Below are 7457 nucleotides of genomic sequence, written 5' to 3'. Positions count from 1 at the left end.
TGGAAATCAGACTGAACCAGGTTTTCCTCTAGGACACTGCCTGTGCTTAGCTCTATTCCATTTATTTTTATTTAAAAAAAACTCCCTAGTCCTTGCCGATGACAAGCATACCCATAACATGATGCAGCCACCACCATGCTTGGAAATACAGTATGAAGAGTGGTTCTCAGCGATGTTTTGTGTTGGATTTGCCCATAACATAATACTTTGTATTCAGGACATAAAGTACATTTCTTTTCACTTTAGGATGCACATGATGCATATTTTGGAATATTTTTTGGAATATTTTTTTCTGTACAAGCTTTCTCCTTTTCACTCTGTCATTTAGGTTAGTATTGTGGAGTAACTACAATGTTGTTGATCCATCTTCAGTTTTCTCCTATCACACCACTAAACTCTAACTGTTTCAAAAACACAATTGGCCTAATGGTGAAATTCCTGAGCGGTTTCCTTCCTCTACTACGGCAACTGAGTTAGGAAGGACGCCTGTATCTTTGTAGTGACTGTGTATTTATACACCATCCAAAGTGTAATTAATAACTTCACCATGCTCAAAGGGATATTCAATGTGTCTGCTTTTTTTACCCGTCCACCAATAGGTGCCCTTCTTTGCAAGTCATTGGAAAACCTCCATGGTCTTTGTGGTTCAATCTGTGTTTGAAATTCACTGCTAGACTGAGGGACCTTATACACTGCTCAAAAAAATAAAGGAAACACTAAAATAACACATCCTTGATCTGAATGAATGAAATATTCTTAATAAATACTTTTTTCTTTACATAGTTGAATGTGCTGACATCAAAATCACACAAATTATCAATGGAAATCAAATTTATCAACCCATGGAGGTCTGGATTTGAAGTCACACTCAAAATTAAAGTGGAAAACCACACTACAGCCTGATCCAACTTTGATGTAATGTCCTTAAAACAAGTCAAAATGAGGCTCAGTAGTGTGTGTGGCCTCCACGTGCCTGTATGACCTCCCTACAACACCTGGGCATGCTCCTGATGAGGTGGCGGATGGTCTCCTGAGGGATCTCCTCCCAGACCTGGACTAAAGCATCCGCCAACTCCTGGACAGTCTGTGGTGCAACGTGGCGTTGGTGGATGGAGCGAGACATGATGTCCCAGATGTGCTCAATTGGATTCAGGTCTGGGGAACGGGCGGGCCAGTCCATAGCATCAATGCCTTCCTCTTGCAGGAACTGCTGACACACTCCAGCCACATGAGGTCTAGCATTGTCTTGCATTAGGAGGAACCCAGGGCCAACCGCACCAGCATATGGTCTCACAAGGGGTCTGAGGATCTCATCTCGGTACCTAATGGCAGTCAGGCTACCTCTGGCGAGCACATGGAGGGCTGTGCGGCCCCCTAAAGAAATGCCACCCCACACCATGACTGACCCACCGCCAAACCGGTCATGCTGGAGGATGTTGCAGGCAGCAGAACGTTCTCCACGGCGTCTCCAGACTCTGTCACGTCTGTCACATGTGCTCAGTGTGAACCTGCTTTCATCTGTGAAGAGCACAGGCGCCAGTAGCGAATTTGCCAATCTTGGTGTTCTCTGGCAAATGCCAAACGTCCTGCACGGTGTTGGGTTGTAAGCACAACCCCCACCTGTGGATGTCGTGCCCTCATACCACCCTCATGGAGTCTGTTTCTGACCGTTTGAGCAGACACATGCACATTTTTGGCCTGCTGGAGGTCATTTTGCAGGGCTCTGGCAGTGCTCCTCCTGCTCCTCCTTGAACAAAGGCGGAGGTAGCGGTCCTGCTGCTGGGTTGTTGCCCTCCTACGGCCTCCTCCACGTCTCCTGATGTACTGGCCTGTCTCCTGGTAGCGCCTCCATGCTCTGGACACTACGCTGACAGACACAGCAAACCTTCTTGCCACAGCTCGCATTGATGTGCCATCATGGATGAGCTGCACTACCTGAGCCACTTGTGTGGGTTGTAGACTCCGTCTCATGCTACCACTAGAGTGAAAGCACCGCCAGCATTCAAAAGTGACCAAAACATCAGCCAGGAAGCATAGGAACTGAAAAGTGGTCTGTGGTCACCACCTACAGAACTACTCCTTTATTGGGGGTGTCTTGCTAATTGCCTATAATTTCCACCTGTTGTCTATTCCATTTGCACAACAGCATGTGAAATTTGTCAATCAGTGTTGCTTCCTAAGTGGACAGTTTGATTTCACAGAAGTGTGATTGACTTGGAGTTACATTGTGTTGTTTAAGTGTTCCCTTTATTTTTTTGAGCAGTGTAGTAACTGTATGTGTGGAGTACAGAGATGAGGTAGTCAATCAAAAAATCATTTGAACCACTATTATTGGACACAGTGTAACGCTCAATGAGTGAATGGGTGTGGAGTCAGGCACAGAGAGCAAAGGATGTGGGAAAAAACACGCTTTAATGTCCAAAATCAAAAGAACAAAATAGTATTACCCAACACAGGCGTAACTATAAAAACAAATAGTATCCTTAGGTAAAATACCAGGACAGCGAGAAAACCCAACAAAACACTAACACCTCTCACAAATACAGAAGAACAAGCCCGCAGAAACAGAAGCGGGCTAAAAGGAACTTAAATAACCCCACTCTAACAACCAAACAATGAACAGGTGAAACCAATTAGACAAAACCAAATGAACACGGAAAAAAGGATTGGTGGCAGCTAGTAGACCGGCGACGACGACCGCCGAGCACCACCCGAACAAGAAGGGGAGCCACCTTCGGTACTATTCGTGACAGTACCCCCCCCCCCCCCCCCCCCCGACGCGCAGCTCCCGCAGCGTGCCGACGCCGGCCTCGGGGAGACCCGGTGGCCGAGGCGCAGGGCGATCCGGATGGAGGTGAAGGAACTCTCTCAACATAGATGGATCCAGAATATCCCCCACCGGGACCCAGCACCTCTCCTCCGGACCGTACCCCTCCCAGTCAACGAGGTACTGCAGGCCCCTCACCCGGCGTCTTGAGTCCAGAATAGCTTGTATCGTGTACGCCGGGGACCTCTCGATGTCCAGAGGGGTCGAAGGGACCTCCGGAACCTCACCTTCCTGCATGGGACCAGCTACCACCGGCCTGAGGAGAGACACATGAAATGAGGGGTTAATGCGATGATACGAAGGAAGTAATAATCGATAACAAACCTTGTTTATTCTCCTCAGGACTTTAAATGGCCCTACACACTGCGGACCCAGCTTCCGGCAGGGCAAGCGGAGGGGCAGGTTTCAGGTCGAGAGCCAGACCCTGTCCCCCGGTGCAAACACGGGGGCCTCACTGCGGTGACGGTCAGCGCTCTTCTTCTGCCGTCCACTCGCCTGACATAATGACTCCTGGACGGCACTCCAGGTCTCCTTAGAGTGCTGCACCCACTCCTCCACCGCAGGAGCCTCAGTCTGGCTCTGATGCCATGGTGCCTGGACCGGCTGGTTCCCCAACACGCACTGAAACGGTGACATGTTGGTAGAGGAGTGGCTTAGTGAATTCTGGGCCATTTCAGCCCAGGGGATGCATCTCGCCCACTTCCCTGGCCGGTCCTGGCATTACGACCGCAGAAACCTACCCACCTCCTGGTTCACTCTCTCCACTTGCCCATTACTCTCCGGGTGATACCCTGAGGTCAGGCTGACCGAGACCCCCAGACGTTCCATAAATGCCCTCCACACTGTGGAGGCGCAGGTTCCTCCCTTAGCGCCCGCTCGATGTCCGCGTCCACCTCCCATACTACTGGTGCCACCAGCTTAGCCGCCGGAATGATGGGAGTAGGATCGATGGACCAGTCCTCAGTGTCATAGAGGCGGGACAGCGCGTCGGCCTTAGTGTTGAGGGAACCTGGTCGATACGAGATCGTAAAACGAAATCTGGTGAAATACATGGCCCACCTTGCCTGACGAGGATTCAGTCTGCTAGCTGATCGGATATACTCCAGGTTACGGTGGTCAGTCCAGATGAGGAAAGGGTGCTTAGCCCCCTCAAGCCAGTGTCTCCACACCTTCAGGGCCTTAACCATAGCCAACAACTCCCTGTCCCCCACATCATAATTCCGCTCCGCTGGCCCAAGCTTCTTTGAAAGAAAAGCACAGGGGCGGAGCTTCGGTGGCGCACCCGAGCACTGTGAGAGCACCGCTCCAACCCCAGCCTCGGATGCGTCCACCTCTACTATGAACGCCAAAGAAGGGTCCGGAAGCGCCAACACCGGCGCCTCGGTGAACAGCGCCTTCAACCTGAGGAAAGCTCCGTTCGCCTCTGCTGACTACTGCAAATGCACCGGCCCCCCCTTCAGCAGTGAGGTAATAGGAGCTGCTACCTGACCATAACCCCGGATAAACCTCCGGTAGTAATTGGCAAACCCTAAGAACCGCTGCACCTCCTTTACCGTGGTCGGAGTCGGCCAATTACGCACGGCCTTGACACGGTCACCTTCCATTACCACCCCCGAGCTGGAAATGCGATAACCCAGGAAGGAAACTACTCGTTTGGAAAACTCACATTTTTCCGCCTTCACGTACAGGTCATGCTCCAGCAGTCACCCAAGAACCTTGCGCACCAGAGACACATGCGCGGTGCGTGTAGCGGAGTAGATCAAAATATCGTCAATATACACCACCACACCCTGTCCGTGCAGGTCTCTGAGAATCTCATCCACGAAGGATTGAAAGATAGCTGGGGCATTCTTTAACCCGTACGGCATGACGAGGTACTCATAATGGCCAGATGTGGTACTAAACGCGGTTTTCCACTCATCTCCCTCCCGAATACGCACCAGATTATATGCGCTCCTGAGATCCAGTTTCGTGAAGAACTGCGCTCCGTGAAATGATTCCACTGCCGTAGCGATGAGAGGTAGTGGGCAACTAAAACCCACCGAGATGGAATTGAGACCTCGATAATCAATACACGGACGCAAACCACCATCCTTTTTCTTCACAAAAAAGAAACTCGAGGAGACGGGTGACATGGAGGGCCGAATGTACCCCTGTCCCAGAGCTTCCGTGACATATGTCTCCATAGCCAACGTCTCCTCCTGGGATAAAGGATACACATGACTCCTGGGGAGAGCAGCATTTACCTGGAGGTTTATCACGCAATCCCCCTGTCGATGGGGTGGTAATTGGGTCACTTTCTTTTTACTGAACGCGATAGCCAAATCGGCATACTCAGCGGGAATGCGCACGGTGGAAACCTGGTCTGGACTCTCCACCGTTGTCGCACCGATGGAAACTCCTACACACCTGCCTGAACACTCATCAGACCACCCCTGGAGAGTTCCCTGTTTCCACGAAATCGTCGGATTGTGAATAGCCAGCCAGGGAATCCCCAGCACCACCGGAAACGCAGGTGAATCGATAAGGAACAGACTAATCCGCTCCTTATGATTCCCCTGCGTAATCATCTCCAAAGGAATTGTGGCCTCCCTGACCAGCCCTGACCCTAACTTCGACTATCTAAAGAGTGCACGGGAAAAGGGGGTTCTACCTTAACTAACGGAATCCTCAACCTCTGAGCGAGTCCGCAATCTATAAAGTTCCCAGCTGCGCCTGAATCGACTAGCGCCTTATGCTGGAGAGAGGGAACAAATTTAAGGAAACAAATTAATAAAAACATGTGACCAACAGGAAACTCTGGGAGAGTGTGGTGCTGACTCACCTGGGGTAACCGAGGAGTGTTCTGCCTGCCCTCTCGACTCCCAGATGAACTCCTCCAGCACCGACCTGAAGTGTGCCCTCTCAGGCCACAACTGGTACAGGAGGAGCCTCCTCCTCTGATCTCCCTAGATGCGGCCCCTCCTAGCTCCATCTGGATAGGAGCGTGAGGGTCAGGAGGTGGAACTAACAGGACCCTTTCAGAACGTCTGTGAGCAGCTAGCACATGGTCTAACCGGATTGACAGGTCTATAGTGTCCCGACAAGCCAGTCCAGAAATCCAGTGCGAAGTCCTGCGCGCTCCTCGTCCCCTGCCAGAGATGGAACAACCTCTCATGCCTCTCTAATGCGCAGAGCGCTGGCACCGGATCCCGCTGGAGGAGATGGTAGAGTTGCTGGTGGGAGGGGTGGTAGGGAGACCACTCCTCTCCCAACGGTCCATCCTCTCCATCATTTCATCCATCGCTGATCCGATGTGATGGAGGATGGACGTGTGATGAAAGACTCTCTCCTCCATCGTGGGGAGAGGGGTGGTCGCTGCTCCTGCTGACTCCATAAGGTAGGTGCGGGATCCTGTAACGCTCAATGAGTGAATGGGTGTGGAGTCAGGCGCAGAGAGCAAAGGATGTGGGAAAAAACACGCTTTAATGTCCAAAATCAAAAGAACAAAATAGTATTACCCAACACAGGCATAACTATAAAAACAAATAGTACCCTTAGGTAAAATACCAGGACAGCGAGAAAACCCAACAAAACACTAACACCTCTCACAAATACAGAAGAACAAGCCCGCACAAACAGAAGCGGGCTAAAAAAACTTAAATAACCCCACCCTAACAACCAAACAATGAACAGGTGAAACCAATTAGACAAAACCTGGGAACACGGAACAAAGGATAGGTGGCAGCTACGCCGAGCGCCACCCGAACAAGAAGGGGAGCCACCTTCGGTAATATTTGTGACACACAGAGTGAGTCCATGTAAGTTATTATGTGACTTGTTAACTAACATTTTTCTCCTGAACTTATTTAGGCTTGCCATAACAAAGGAGTTGAATAATTATTGACACAAGACATTTCATCTTTTCATGTTTTTTTTTATTTGTACACATTTCTAAAATCATAATTCCACTTTGACATTGTGGGGTATTATGTGTAGGCCAGTGACACGTAATACATATTACATTCAGATTGTAACACAACAAAATGTAGAAAATGTCAAGGGGTGTGAATACTTTCTGAATGAACTGTGCTGTAAGTGTTGAAGCCAACTAAAGTGAGCCCTGGTATAAGCTAAATGACATATGTATGAAATGGAGAACCTTGTCAGTAACAAGTACTGTACACACACCTTTGGCTGATGGTACTTCTTGCAGCGGCTCCAAAATGAATTCCTTCATGTTATGTGCTTATGCAGTTTTGGTACAGGGAGCAGTTATACTGTAAAAGGAACAATGAAACCAAGTGATCAACTGGGAACAGAAGCTCTACTAACAGCTGCCCTGTGATCAGTGTGTCGTCGTGATCTCTGTTGGAATCGTCCGTCTTTCCGTTGGAAAGTTCATCTGATCGGCTCTCTGCTTCCGTGAAGTCTCTTGTGGTTAGAATAGATACTTCAGAATACCATTCAGAAATGTTGTTATAGAATAGATGTTTTGTCTGTCTTCCAATGGCATCCAATGGTACATAATTTCTAGCTGCAGACTAGAAATTAGTATCTAAGATTTGCTCTTATTCTGTCGGGATCGATAGTCTTGGAGTTTAACCATTTCCACCCGTGTAGCCAATGCTCCACGTGGTTTGGTTAGGAA

Source organism: Oncorhynchus mykiss, chromosome 3 (genome assembly GCF_057628025.1).
Source record: "Oncorhynchus mykiss isolate SJ-2025 chromosome 3, ASM5762802v1, whole genome shotgun sequence".
Lineage (NCBI taxonomy): Eukaryota > Metazoa > Chordata > Actinopteri > Salmoniformes > Salmonidae > Oncorhynchus > Oncorhynchus mykiss.
This window is presented reverse-complemented; position numbering follows the sequence as displayed.